This window comes from Peromyscus californicus, unplaced genomic scaffold (assembly GCF_007827085.1).
Source record: "Peromyscus californicus insignis strain IS unplaced genomic scaffold, ASM782708v3 Scaffold_8__1_contigs__length_139910024, whole genome shotgun sequence".
Lineage (NCBI taxonomy): Eukaryota > Metazoa > Chordata > Mammalia > Rodentia > Cricetidae > Peromyscus > Peromyscus californicus.
In genome coordinates this window covers 78,968,607-78,981,740 of record NW_026294606.1, presented here as the reverse complement: position 1 = coordinate 78,981,740, position 13,134 = coordinate 78,968,607, and the positions used below count along the sequence as shown (strand labels likewise).

Below are 13,134 nucleotides of genomic sequence, written 5' to 3'. Positions count from 1 at the left end.
TCACTTCTGAAAACTCTAGACATGAAAGCTGAAGGTATTAATAAGGACAGCTCAGGATTAATAGATGGGAAGAGGGCTTTAGGACTTGGAAAAGGAAAGCTCAAATTTAACTGCGATGATCACTGTGCAGACTGAAATTCAGCAGCTACAATTAAAGTGCTAATCCAAAAATGAGTGGGTTTTTTTTCTGATTGCAGATCATGGCTGTTTTCAAGGACTAGAGTACTGTCTAACCCATGACAAGGGCACTACACCCATGAACTGCCAGCAATATGGCTGCCTGCACAAGACCACATAGGTTAACACACGAACACGAACTGGGTAAAATTTTATAAGGCCCTATCCCTAAAGAAGACTGCAGGTAATCAGTCAGTGGCTGCTAAGAGAAAGAATCAGTTTACTTCAGAGACGAGCCCTCTGATAGGTTCCCAATCCTACATGGTCAGCCCTAAACACAAGTGCATACAGGTGTCACTAACTAGACTCAGTAACTAGACTAAGTAGGCGCGCTCTCTCTCTCTCTCTCTCTCTCTCTCGCTCTCTCTCTCTCTCTCTCTCTCTCTCTCTGTGTGTGTGTGTGTGTGTGTGTGTGTGTAAAACAGTAATAAGAATAGAAGTCATGAATTCAGGAAAGGATACGGGAAGGGTATGGGATGAGTTAGAGAGGAAAAAGAAGAATGATGTAATTACAATATACTCATGCATGAAATTCTCAAAAACTTAAAATTAATAAAAAAAAAAAAAAAGGGTGTTGTTTACCAAACTCAACCACTAACACAAATCTTAGCTGTAAGTGGCTGGGGAACTAGTAAACATGTAAAAGGGTCACCTTCTCCTTGTCTTATGAATTCAACTTTTTTTCCTATGAAGAAAGAAGTTTTATATAACTTATTCAATGATCACATGCAACTGTATTATTTTTTTTAATGTGTATAAAAACACTTAGGCAACCTCTCTACCAGTCTTCCTAAGTAAAAAGAACTTTGGCCCAAAGTTCTCTAAAAAGCTGTTATGAATATTAAGGAGGGCTTCACAAGAAATCAAATAAGGCCACACACAATAATTTTTCTCCTTTCCAGGAAAGGGAGCTGATACAGACCATCTGGCCCAAATGAGCAGTAACTGTTCACATGTCTTTAAAATATCATCAGTGCAGGCTACTCTACTGGCCAGAAGGAAACATTAGCTCAAAACAAGATCCTACGAGCTTGTCACAATTAATTCACAACAAAGCAAACTAAAATGAGCAACATCCTCACATACTAGTTTTCTTCTTATGTTCTTGTTGTTTTCCAAGACAGGGTTTCTCTGTGTAGTCCTGGCTGTCCTAGAACTCACTCTGTAGACCAAGCTGGCCTCAAATTCAGATCTGCCTGCCTCTGCTTCCCAAGTATTGGGATTAAAGGTATGAGCCACCACAACCAGCATACTAAATTTTTCATTTGTTTGGTTTTTTTTTTTTTTTTTTTTTTTTGGTTTTTCGAGACAGGGTTTCTCTGTGTAGCTTTGCGCCTTTCCTGGAACTCGCTTTGGAGACCAGGCTGGCCTCGAACTCACAGAGATCCGCCTGGCTCTGCCTCCCGAGTGCTGGGATTAAAGGCGTGCGCCACCACCGCCCGGCGGTTTTTTGTTTTTTGAGACAGGGTTTATCTGTGTAATAGCCTTGGATGTCCTGGAACTCACTTTGTAGACCAGACTGGCCTCGAACTCACAGAGATCTACTTACCTCTGCCTCCCAAGTACTCGGATTAAAGGCATGTGTCACCACTGCCTAGCTTACTAAATGTTTTCTAAAAAGTAAGCTTTACATTTATTTTTAAAAATATGTCACAATACACTAGTATATCAGTAATCTTTGGAGGTCTTCTGGTAATCCATTACATATAAAACTTAAGTAAAAATATGCATTATATCTAGTCTTCTATATGACAAAGATCCAAAGACATATATGCACATAAGCACACACAAACACACACACACACACACACACACAAATTCGTATGTTGAGCTCAAGTAATAAAGAAATTGATCAAGCTCTGCTTAGAACAACAAGCAATAATTAATGAAAGGACAGTGGATTAAAAAGTCCAAAAAAAATTAAAGTATAAAATCTCTTCTAATCTATGCAGGCATATCCAGGGCCCACCCCTTACTGGGGAACTACAGGCAGTAATTGATGGAGGAGGGAGAATCACTCTTCATGGAGGATGTGGCCACTGGTAGCATTCCCATGCTCTAGTATAAGCCCCATAGTCATAAGGACTAAGCATGGCAAACAAAATAAATAAAACCACTCAACAGGAGGAAAATCATGCTTCATACTGGAAACCTAGCCAACTTCCCTGGCCTAGAGAGGTAATGGGCTTTAGATAAGAATATAACACCTCCATTTTGCTAGGTCAGCACAATTCCTTATTGTTAGGTCTCAAACCAAGGACAAATCTCACTCAGTACCTGTGACTCCTTCCAGCACTTCTCACCCCACCCTTACCCGAAACCTCTTCCTGCCAGGGGCTAGGCTTCTGCTTCCCTTCCCCCAGCTTGATCCCTAAATAACTTAGCCATTTCAGCTACATAGTTCTCTTGGCTAGACCACCTCTCTTGTTCTCCCTCCCCATTTCTCCTCTCATGGTCCAGCCATGTTCTTCCCGGACTCTTCCTTCTGCCTACTTTTTTTTTTATGTCTAAAATAAAAATCTTCTGCATACTTTAGGAGTAGTCATGTCTTCCTCCTTTTATTTCATTTTTTTCATTCACTTACTGTTATGCCCATATCAACACAGGGACCCCCAAAAGACCATCATGGAGACCAAATCCCATATGTAAAAGCAAAGAGCCTTTATTTCAAGCTCGAGCTTGGACTCTCCATCTGTCTGATGCACCAGTGAGAGCAGAGAGCCCTGAGCCCAGGAGGGGTAGGGTTTTTATCATAGCAGAGGTTGGGGTGAGGGGATTTCCAGAGTTCAGGACCCTAATTAGCTGACATTTGTCTAGGGTTATCTTGGTAAAAAGGAAATAGGTGTGTGCTAGGCTCAGAGGCATCTGGTGACCTTATCTGTTGGAATGTTTGGGAAGTCAGGTTCTTCCCCTCAATGCTGGCCCTCCCTTGGTGAAGTCAGCTTATGGCTTTTCCTGGATCAGGGTGTTACCTGTCTGTAAGCCTGTCATAGCAGCTGTGTGGTCAAGCTGTTTTGGGCCCCCCATACTTACCACATTCTAAATCTTATATACTCACAGATAAGTGTAGATATCATCCATCATCAATGAAACCTCTCTTTACAACAAATGGAAACTATCACAAAAAGCCCCAACTGAACAGAATGCAGAAATCAACAGATGACAACAAGTCCAGCCCCAGAGGATACATCTACACCATAGCTCCTGCATTTATTGACTTGGGAGAACATGGTGAAAGAGGGAGCAGAAAGATTTTAAGAGCCAGAACACCAGGAAGTCTACTGTGATACAGTCTCTCCTAGAAATGGCTGTATAAACAAGACCAGAACAATGGCAGTATCAATGGACAAGTTAATATGGAAGGGGGAAGTTTGGGGGGAATCCCACACCTAGGGATGTAAGGATTATGTCCTTAATTACATCACCAGCCTGCAACAGTGTCTCAGCCTAAAAAGCGGGCATGCGCTGTCTGTCCCCTCTTTCCGTATTCCCCCCCCCCCTACCAAAGCTCTAGAAAGGTAACCATGGCTCGTGATTCTTCCGTCACCGATACATGCAGCACTCTCCTCCGTCGGCATGGTCGCCGCATAACCAACAAGGGACAAAGAACTAACTACAGGCAAGTGATGACTGCTGAGAGAAGGAAAATCTGCTTCTCCCAGAGAGGAGTCCTTACTTGGGGGTTCATCACCTTTAAGCCCAGCCTTGGATACCAAAGGTAAAAAAATGAAAAAGAGCCCAATGGACAGCTGCATGTGAGCCCATAAAGAGATTCTAATGGACTTTGACTTGGACAATTAGAAAATGCCCTCAGTTCTGGCTTCTCCTGACTCCTGGCTGAGGACCTGAAATACTAATCACTTTTGCCTTTATTTTCCCCTTGCAGCTCTTTTCAGTCATCAGCCAAAAATTTCCTTTACTCCCCACAACTGGCAGCTAGATAAGTAAAACAAGTGGTGAACTTTTGGGATCCTTGTGATGGGACCACTGGAGATGTATCTCAACTACCACCCCATGCAGAAAGCTGACTGGTCATTACCCCAGTTGCCTGACAGCAGTTAGGGTTACCCATTCAGAGGGAATGATGACAGCAGCAGGTAGAAAGTGGCAAAGCAGTTTAGGGTAAAAAGACCCCAAAGAAAAGTGGCTAGTTTCTTTCTTGACTAAAAGCTAAAAATGTCCTTGGTCCTGTCCTGACCGGAGACCAGAAAAGCCAGACACGTTCTGGGCCTCTGAACACTGATCTGGTTCCTAAATAATTTTAGGGATACCTCTTAAAAGGGGGAAATGTTAGATTGGCAATAAAGGCCCATTTAGGGAAAACACCTTACAGTCAAGACAATGGAATCTCTGGCCTGGGTCAAGACCTAATTTTAGCTGGGCATGTCAATCTCCTGACCAAAAGACCACTCCTAGGAAGCCTAAGCCACGCTAAAGAGATAAACAAAGTAATTATCCCTTGATAAACGCCGGCCCCAGTACAGCTGTCAGGGTCAAAGCAGCACAGCTCTGTAACTGCCCACCTTTTGAATTATCCAGGACGGCGGAACTTCTCTTCCTTCTATCTTTTTAAACAAACATGGCCTTCATTAACACTCTGGGCCCGACTCTTTCTCTACAGTGTCCCTCCCCCTGCCATGTGGCTGACCTTCACACTTGTTAATTCATAAGGCAGGCCTTTCTGACTACTCTCCTCCATGAAGATGCTGAGCTTTACGACTTAAAAAGGAAAAGATCAACAAGGCTATAAACCAGACTAACAAAGAGAAAACTCAAATTAAAAAAAAAAAAATCTAATATGAAAGTTCTGAGTGCCGAGCAGTGAGGAGGAAGAGGCAGGAGGATCTCTTGAGTTCAAGGTCAGCCTGGTCTACAGAGCAAGTTCTAGGGCAGCCAGGACTATACAGAGAAGCCCTGTTTCAGAAAACAAAAAGGAAAGGAAGTTCTGAGTATTACAGATTGGGCAACCCTTATCTGAAATGAATGCTTAAGATTCTGGGATTCCTGGACTTGGTGCCATCTGCATAACAACCCCACCATCAAGCTGGTGCTCAGCTATAGACTCAAACTGTACATTTTTGGACCAGTGGTGATCAACTTCTGCTACTAATTTTACAGAAGGAAAAGATGATTAAATAAAAACTGGAAAACAAGTTGGATAATCTAGATGAATGAACAAATTCCTAGAAACACCGTTTCCCAAAATTGACTCAAAGAGGAAATCTTCAAACTCAGAAACTATTAGACTTAATAAGTAATCAATCAAGGTTACTCACAGAATGCAAGGATGACTGAATATAAATAATACATTAGCAAAATGAAGGGGGGGAAGAACATGATCATTTTAATTGACACAGAAAAGGCACTAAGCAAAATTCAATACACTTTCATGATAAAAAAAAAAAAACTCAACAAACTAGAAATAGAAGGAAATTTCCTCAAAATGATAAAGGTCTTTCTGTTAGTCAGATTTCTGTTGCTGTGCTAACATCCCTGACATAAGAACTCAAAATGACAAAATATTTCATTTGGCTCACAATTCTGATGGTTCAAGTTACTTAGCCTCACAGATGTTAGCCACTGAAGAGGCAGGACATCATGCCAGGGGCCACATGATGGAACAAAGTTCTTCAGCTCAAGACAATCAGGAAGCAAAGAGGGAGAGAGGCAAAGGAGCCAAACACTAGATACACTCCTCTGGTAGCCTGCTTCTCTACCTTCCCCCAAGTTCCCATCACCTCCCACACATCATCAAAGTGTGACTCTATCAGTACATACAGATCTACTGATTGTTGGTTTTAAATAATAATAAGCTGCGCTGGTTACCCCTCAAGGAAAGGTCAGAGACCCGACAAAACCCAGTATCAGAGCTTTACTGGGGGGGGGGGGCAGAAAAGAGTAACCAGGTCTGGGAAGAGGCACGTGCAGAGGAGAGAGAGAGGTGGGGGACGAGGAGAAAGCAGAAGAGAGACAGGAGGAGTCTGTGTCGGCTTTTAAGGATTCCTCTGCACATGCGCAGGTGGAGCTTACAGAGTAATGCCAAGCATGCACCAATTGCCAAGATGTAAAAGACAATCCTCACAATAGGGGAAAACATTTGCAAATCATGTGTCTGATAAAAGATGAAAATCCAGCACATGTCTAAGAACCTCTACAACAAACAATAAAAACACCTAATCACCACAATATTTCATTAGACATTTCTGCAAAGAACATAAACAGCCAATAAACATATTAAAAATATGCTCAACTTCCCCTGGATATTAGTGGCATGCTTATTAAAAACCACAATGAGCTAGAATTTCATACCTATTTCCATGGCTATTTCATATATTTAAAAAATGGAAAGTAATAAGTATAGACAAATATATAGAGCAGTAGTTCACAACCCTCCTAATGCTGTGACCCTTTAATACAGTTCCTCATGTTTTGGTGACCCCCAATCATAAAATTATTTTTGTTGTTACTTCGTAACTGTAATTTTGCTACTGTTAGGAACTGTAATGTAAAATATCTGATATGCAGGATGGTCTTAGGAGAGGTCACCACCCACAGGTTGAGAACTGCTGATAAAGAGGAGAACTGTGCACAGCTGCTGTTGTGAAACACAGACCAGCATTCCCCCAATATTAAAAGTACAACTACTGTATGGATAAAGGTGGCAGGACCACACCTAAGTAGAGACCCAAAAGAAGTGACAGCAGGGACTCAAGCATATCCGTGGACAACACAATCATAGTGGTCATCTACAACCACCAAAATGTACAAACAATTCAAGTCTGCAGTGGTAGATCAGTGAATCAACAAAAACGGTGCACACAGTCAAGGAAACATTATTTGAATTTAAGAATGGAATTGGGTACTGGCACATGCCACAATATGGATTGGCCTTGCTAAGTGAAATAAGCCAAATATACAGTAAGACAAATGCTGCACAAGTCCACGTGTACAACATACCTAGAATAGGCAAACTTCAGAGACAGAAAGTAGAATAAAGGTCACCAAGAACTGCAGAGAAGATGTAGTAAAGAATTATTTAAAGTTCTACAAATGAATAGTGTTATAACAGTGAATGATAGTGAAATATATAAGTAAAAATGGTTAAGATGGTATGGTTCATACTCTGCATGTTTCATCATAACATAACTATAAACACTGACCTCCACAACCACAAAACAGCTAAATAAATGTATGACCTAGAGAACTCCTGTACATATTAAAGAAACTCAATCTGTAGTTAAAAGTCTACCCATGAAAAAGAAATCTCTAAAGCCCCTGTGAGTTCAACTAAATTGATTCTATACAAAATCTTAGAGAAACTGAAGTGGACTCTTCCTTAATTCTTTAATTCTTTTATAAGTCCTATAATTGTACTGACACCAGAACCAGAGAAAGGTATGAGTTAAAGGAAACTGACTATTATCTTTCACAAACACAAATGGGAATCCTAAACAAAACCTTACTTAATGAATGTAAAAGTAGGTCAAGAACAACAACAAAGATGACAACTACCTGGGCCCATCTTAGAAAGGGAAAATAAAGCAATGTACACTTTATTATGCTCAACTGAAGACGATCTGCTCATCAAAGGGCGCACACACACACACACACAAAAAAAAAAAGCCGATGCATTTCTGAGGAACCTTCCCCATAAGCTTGTGATAGAAGAGCATTTCTTCACCTGATACAGGGAATCTACAAAACACATACAATGAACATCACACAGAAGTCAGAAATGTTCTCCCTTATTGCATCTCCCAGTTATGAAATAAGGACAACTCTCACCACCTCTACTCAGCACTATACAGTACCTCACATCTTTAGCCAGGACAGTAAGAGAAAGAAAGGACACAGATTATAAAGAAAGAATGTAAAAATCTAAAAGAATGAGAACAAAAAACTAAAAACCTCCTAGAATTTCCAAGTGTCACCATGTGTCGTAGTTAGGGTTACACTGCCGTGATGAAACACAATGACCAAAGGCAAGTTGGGGAGGAAAGGCTTTGTTTCATTCAGTTCCAGATAAGTTATCATCAAAAGCAGTGTGGGCAGGAACTCCAGCAGGACAGAACTGGAAGGAGGGCAGGAGCTATCACGGAAGACAAGGAGGGGTGCTGCCTACTGACTTGCTCCACATGGCTTGCTCAGCCCGATTTCTAATAGATCCTAGGACCACTAGCCCAGGGGTGGCCACATGTACACTGGCCTGGGCCCTCCCACATACAGGCCTACTGGCTTGCTTATAGCAGATCTATGGAGGCATTTTCTCAATTGAGGCTTCCTTTTCTCCAATAACTCTAGCTCGTGTCAAGATGACATAAAACTAACCAGCACAATGTCTTTAAAAAATGACATAACAGGGCTGGAGAGATGGCTCAGTGGTTAAGAGCACCGACTGCTCTTCCAGAGGTCCTGAGTTCAATTCCCAGCAACCACATGGTGGCTCACAACCACTTGTAATGAGATCTGGTGCCCTCTTCTGGCCTGCAGGGACACATGCAAGCAGAATACTGTATACATAATGAATAAAAAAAATTAAAAAAAAAAAATGACATAACAGATTGGAAGATATAAAACTAATATTTGAAATATTGAGGGTTTTTGTTCTGTTTTTTTTCAAGACAGGGTTTCTCTGTGTAGCTTTGCGCCTTTCCTGGAACTCACTTTGTAGACCAGGCTGGCCTGAGTATTTTTTTTATATCTGTATCCTGCCTCAGTCTAGAGTGTCCTAAAACTTACAGCAATTCTTTTGTCTTAGCCTCTCACATGCTAGGATTACAGGTGTGACTACAACTTGCTAAGAGTACTTCTATATGTTAGTAATAAAGGGAAAACAAAAATAAACTCCTACTATTTAGAATGAAAGTCCATGGAACACCTAGGCTTAAATCTGACAAAACCTGTGAAAGATCTTGTGATGTGAATAAGAAATGTCACCCATAGCCTCCTTTATTTAAACACTTGGACCCCAGTTGGTGGTACTGTCTGGGAGGTTATGGAACCTTTAGGAGGTGAAACACTGCTGGAGGAAGGGACCTCAATAACTAGCAGGTTATGGAACCTTTAGGGGGTAGAGCCCTGCTGGAGGAAGTATATCTATCACTGGTGGGTAGGCTTTGAGAGCATGTAACCTCACTACTTCCTGTTCTCTCTTTCTCTTCCTGTATGCTGATGAAATGTGATCATTGATCAATCTCTCAATATCTCTCTCTTCTTCTTCTTCTTCCTCCTCCTCCTCCTCCTCCTCCTCCTCCTCCTGTTCCTATTCCTATGGCCATGCCTTCCCCACCATTATGGACTCTATCCCTATGGAGTCATAAGCCAAAATACATTTGTTTTCCCCTAAGAGATTTTTATCAGGGTATTTTATCACAGCAAAAGATAATGATAATAATAATAATAAATATAGGTATATTCACCCCAAAATCACAAAACATTAAATCTTTTTTTCTTTAAGATAGTGATACTAGGTAACCCAGTCTGGCATCACTATCACTGTGTATTCTAGGATACAGACCCTTTTGCCTCAACCTCCAGGGTGCTGTGAGTACAGGTCTGTGTCACCACTTAATGTTTATAAATATTTTTAAAAAATCAATTCTTCTCAAAATGACTTGTAGACACAACATAACCCCTATCACAATCCCAGCAGGTTTCTATTTAAAATCAACTAACCAATTCTAAAGTCCAATGAGAACCAAAATAGCTCAAACACTTTTAAAAGAAAAAAAAATTAAGAAGGCTACCAGGGCTGATTCATAGATTGATTACAAAACTACAGAAAGGAAGACAGTGAAATACTAACATAAAGACAGGTGTAGACAGCCCAGAAACACACTGAGACACCTAAAGACAACTGATATTTTTATAAGGGCAGGAAAGCTGCTCAGTGTGGATTCTTTTCAGTCAGTGGTTTTGGAACAACTAGATATCCATATGCAAAATAACAAAAAAGAAAATCATGTGGCCTTCTGCTAGGCAAAAAACAATACTGAAATCATAATACATAAATGGAAAAGTTGATACACGGAATTTCATTGCAATAAATTTGTGCACTTAGAAATGTACTATTAGAAAAATTATGGTAAAAGAGTGGGTCTAAAATATCTACCAAGAAAATAACACCTACAAAAAAAATATATGCTGAATATAAAAAGCTCTCAAATCTCAACATTAAGAAAACAATACAAGGGCTGGAGAAATGGCTACATGGTGTTGCTCTTTAAGAAGATCTGGGTTCCTTCCAGTACTCTCCTATCAATTAACAATTCAGTTCCAGAGGACTGAAGGTTCTCTTCTGGACTCTGCCAGCACTACATACAAGTGGTGCACGGACAAAACACAAATACACATAAAATAAAAATAAATTTTAGAAAAGAAAGAAAACAACAAGTAAAAAAAAATTGAGACTCAGATACTTTACACATACATGGACATGGCAACAAATAAGAACTTAACATGATAAACATCAGCAGTTATCAGAGAAATCCTAATTAAACAACAACCAGACACCACACACCTACACAAATGGTTACAATCTGAAAGACAGTTAAGTGTATCACTTCTCAACAGCCACTGGAGTTAGAAGTGAAATCGTCTCCTTCACTGATAGAAGACAATATTTTCTGCAGACATGGCTTGTTTGTGTGACGTTTCAGCTTCATCACTCCAACAAACACGATGTTTTTATAAACGAGAGTTTAGATTTTAAACCTTGTAGGCCCTCATCTTAGGAAGCCTTTCATACTGGCTCTAAATTCTTCAGTGTGGCATCCTCTCTACATTCTCCCATTTGTAGTAGCTTGATACTCCACTGCTTTATGTTGTGGAAAAAAACTTTTTGTACACTGTGAAGATGTGTCACTTGGATTGGTTCAATAAAAAGCTGAATGGTCAATAGCTAGGCAGGATTCTTGGGTCAGAGAGGATGCTGTGAAGATGGTGGAGATGCCAAGAGACACAAAGCAAGCAGGATAGGCAATATAAAGATGAGGTAATAAAACGAGGCAGAAAATAAATTTATATGGATATTTGTCATTGTTTAGTGGGACTGGTTACAACTTATTATTGGTAATGGTCAGGAAAAAAAGCTGAAGAAAAAAAAAAAAAAACCGGGCGGTGGTGGCGCACGCCTTTAATCCCAGCACTCAGGAGGCAGAGGCAGGTGGATCTTTGTGAGTTCGAGGCCAGCCTGGTCTACAGAGCGAGATCCAGGAAAAGGCGCAAAGCTACACAGAGAAACCCTGTCTCAAAAAACCAAAAAAAAAAAGCTGAACAAAGGATTTTAGATTTAGGGATCTCGTTCTGAAAAGAAATGGAAGATATAGAAATGACAGGATAAAAGTGTAGATTATTGAATCTACTTTTAAACTAAAAAAAGCAACTACTAGTCTTAAATATTTTTTTTTAATTTATTATGTATACAGTGTTCTGCCTGCATGTGTCCCTGCAGGCCAGAAGAGGGCACCAGATCTCATTACAGATGGTTGTGAGCCACCATGTGGTTGCTGGGAATTGAACTCAGGACCTCTGGAAGAGCTGTCAGTGCTCTTAACCTCTGAGCCATCTCTCCAGCCCCTAGTCTTAAATATTTTATATTGGTATGGATTGTGTATATTGATACAAGTTTAGGGGCATTTTTGTTATATTGTATATATGTTTACTCTTGTTTAAGGTATTTTTGTATATTGATACAAATTTAAGATTATTTTTGTTAGAACACACTATAAATACATTTCTACTTGTTTAAGGTATTGTACCTATGCAGCTCATTTAACAATGTAATGTAAATTTCTATTCCTTGAAAGTTAATAATACAAACTATTTAGGATAATAAAGAAATGAAGGTTAGTAGTTAGTCACCTATAACAAACTTGTAGTTAAGTATGTTTTCAAGGTCAAACAGAGATACAGTTTAGATAGACAGGTGGTCTTGAAACACTTCAGAGATCTACAGAATATGACATTTAAGAGATTTTAATAACATAAGGCTTTTCATGACAATGAGACACATCTGCTCCTGGCAGCACCAATCTACTTCAGAGAAGATGATGGTCACTGAAGAACCTCTATATGGAGTTTGCTTTCTTTGTGGCAAAAGTTAGCCACTGAGCAAGAAACTGTCCTTGCCTCGACTGCGGACAGTATGCTGTCCAAATGGGATAATCAGGACACAAAAGAAAGCGACTGCTGAACTAAGCTAAGACAAGGTAGGACAGTCCTTCAAAATTTCAGTTTTATAGAAGTCTGTCAGGTAATTTAGGCCTGTAGTCCAAAGATGGATGCCCTAACATTACAGAGGAACCTTGGGGTGACTGTCCAGACAGCCAGATGTCTCTGTGATTTCTTAGTTTTAGAAGTTACTTGCTCAGTACTTCCCATTTACTCACGTAATATTTAATCTTTTTTGAGTCTCTGAAGACTGAAGACTAGATAATTAGTTTTACAGTTTTCTTTGTTACCAAATTCAAAAAAGAAATTTACATAAGAGATGTTGCGTTTATAAGATTGAGAGACATAAAAGTTTAAAGTGCTTATCTAAAAAAATGTTTTGAGGTCTAAAAAGTTTTAAGGTGGTAATACAAATTATAATAGAAAATGGTTTAGGTACAAAACTTTAATTCATCAACATAAGATGATAAGAAAGTATTTTCTCTGAATATGCCAAATACAAATGGACTAGACATTGTGAATGTAATTCTTTTTGATAATTGTCCTTATTGTATATAGTTTCATTTGTTAAAGTTAATACCTTTCCTTTCTATTTAGACAATACCTGATTATTGTTCTTACTTTATATAGTTTTACTATATTAGAGTTAAAACCTTTCCCTTTTATTTAGACAAAAGTGTGGCGGGGGGGGGGGGTAGTGTAGAATAATCTTTTTGTATACTATGAAGATATGACACTTGGATTGGTTTAACAAAAAGCTGAATGGTCAATAGCTAGGCTGGATTC

The 13,134-nt window shown here is 39.7% G+C and overlaps 1 protein-coding gene across 1 annotated transcript in view; it reads right to left on the bottom strand.

Moving 5' to 3' along the window:
• The window catches only part of Rab18 (RAB18, member RAS oncogene family), a 37,371-nt gene that overhangs the window by 13,591 nt on the left and 10,646 nt on the right, over positions 1-13,134 (bottom strand). The gene's annotated exons all lie outside the window — the stretch shown is intronic.